Raw genomic sequence first — 2,727 nt, forward strand, 5'->3', positions numbered from 1 at the left:
ACATGAATCCTTCTCTAAAATAGACCATATGTTATGCCACAAAGCTACTCTTAGCAAATACAAAAAATAGAGATACTACCTTATATTCTATCAGATCATAATGGAATGAAATTAGAAATCAGTGATAAAATAAAAACCAGAAACTACTCCAACACCTGGAGACTAAATAATATGATATTGAATGATGCATGGATAGCAGAAGACAACAGGGAGGAGATAAAAAAATTCTTAGAGGTAAACAAGAACAATGATACAACATATCAAAATCTCTGGGACACTATTAAAGCAGTACTAAGAGGAAAATTCATTACATGGAGTGCATTCAAGAAAATAATAAAAAGTCAACAAATAAATGACCTAACATTACAGTTAAGAGCCCCAGAAAAAGAAGAAACATCAATACCAAAAGTATAGAAGACAGGAAAAGATTAAAATCAGAGCTAAAATCAATGAAATTAAAACAAAAGAAACAATTCAAAAAATTGACAAAACAAAAAGTTAGTTCTTTGAAAAAATGAACAAAATTGATAAAACGTTAGACACACTAATGAAGAGGAGAGAGAAGACTCAAATTACTAAAATTCATGATGAAAAAGGAAGTATTACCACAGACTCTATTGAAATACAAAACATAATTAGAAGCTATTTTGAAAATTTATACTCCAATAAAATAGAAAATCTCGAAGACATCCACAGGTTTCTAGAGACATATGATTCACCCAAACTGAATCTGGAGGACATTTACAATTTAAATAGATCAATTTCAAGAATGAAATAGAAGAATTCATCAAAAGTCTACCAACCAAGAAAAGTTCAGGACCAGATGGGTTCTCAGCTGACTTCTACAAGACCTTTAAAGAAGAGCTCATTCCAATACTCCTCAAAGTATTCCATAAAATAGAAGAGGAGGGAACCCTCCCAAACTCATTCTATGAAGCCAATATTACCCTGATACCTAAATCAGACAGAGACCCATCAAGGAAAGAAAATTTCAGACCAATATCCTTAATGAACATCGATGCAAAAATTCTTAACAAAATTTTGGCAAATCGCATACAAAAACATATTAAAAAGAGAGTGCACCATGATCAAGTGCAGTTCATCCCAGGGATGCAAGTTTGGTTCAACATCCGGAAATCAAAATTGTAATTAACCACATCAACGGACTTAAAGTTAAGAATCATAAGATCATTTCAATAGATGCAGAGAAAGCATTTGATAAAATACAGCACCCCTTCATGCTCAAAACACTAGAAAAAATAGGGATAGTGGGAACATTCCTTAACATTATAAAGGCCATCTATGCTAAGCCCACAGCCAACATCATTCTAGTAACAAACTATAGAAATGATCCCTGAAAGTATAGTCTTCAACATCATTCTAAATGGAGAAAAACTGAAAGCATTCCCCCTAAAAACTGGAACAAGGCAGGAATGCTCTCTTTCACCACTTCTATTCAACATTGTCCTTGAAACTCTAGTCAGAGCAATTAGACAGACCAAAGAAATTAAAGGATATGAATAGGAAAAGAACTTAAACTAATACTATTTGCTGGTGACATGATTCTGTGTTGAGAGGAGCCAAAAAATTCCATCAGAAAACTTCTAGAACTAAAAATGAATTCAGTAAAGTATCAAGATATAAAGTCAACACTCATAAATCTAATATATTCTTATTCATCAGTAATGAATCCTCTGAAAGAGAAATTAAGAAAACTATCCCATTCACAATAGCCTCAAAAAAATAATTGGGAATCATTCTAACAAAAGAGGTGAAAGACCTCTACAATGAGAATTACAGAACACCAAAGAAAGAAATTAAAGAAAATCTTAGAAGATGGAAAGGTCTCCCATGTTCTTGGATAAGCAGAATTAATATTGTCAAAATGGCCATACTACCAAAAGTGCTATACAGATTCAATGCAATTTCAATTAAAATCTCAAAGATGTTACCTCATAGAAATAGAGCAAGAAATCATGAAATTCACTTGGAAGAATAAGAGAGCCAGAATAGCTAAAGCAATCCTTAGCATGTAGAGTGAAACAGGGGTATCACAATACCAGATCTTCAACTATACTACAGAGTAATAGTAACAAAAATAGCATGGTATTGGCACCAAAATAGACAGGTAGATCAATGGTACAGAATAGAGGACACAGAGACAAACCCACATCAATACAGTTGTCTCATACTAGAAAAAGGTGCCAAAAACACAATGGAGAAAAGATAGCCTCTTCAACAGATGGTGCTGGGAAAACTGGAAATCCACATGCAGCAAAATGAAACTATACCCCTATCTCTCACCTTGCACAAAACTTAACTCACAATGGATCAAGGACCTTGGAATCAGACCAGAGACCCTTCATCTTATAGAAGAAAAAGTAGGTCCAAATCTTCAACATTTCGACTTATGATCAAACTTCCTTAACAGGATTCCCATAGCACAAGAAATAAAGGCAAGAACCAATAAATGGGATAGATTCAAACTAAAAAGCTTTTTCTTATAAAAGGAAACAATTAACAATGTGAAGAGAGAGCCTATAGAGTGGGAGAAAATCTTTGTCACACACACTTCAGATAGAGCACTAATCTCCAGAATCTATAAAGAACCAAAAAACATTTACACCAAGAATGCAAATAAACCAATTAATAAATGGGCTAAGGAAATGAGGAGATACTTCACAGAAGAAGATCTACAAGCAATCAACAGATATATGAAAAAATGTT

At 33.3% G+C, this 2,727-nt stretch overlaps 1 pseudogene; it reads right to left on the reverse strand.

Annotated features, from left to right (window-relative positions):
* Positions 1-1,278: 1,278 nt before the first annotated feature.
* Positions 1,279-1,370, reverse strand: LOC124972754 (uncharacterized; annotated as a pseudogene).
* Positions 1,371-2,727: the final 1,357 nt, after the last annotated feature.

Source organism: Sciurus carolinensis, chromosome X, assembly GCF_902686445.1.
Source record: "Sciurus carolinensis chromosome X, mSciCar1.2, whole genome shotgun sequence".
Lineage (NCBI taxonomy): Eukaryota > Metazoa > Chordata > Mammalia > Rodentia > Sciuridae > Sciurus > Sciurus carolinensis.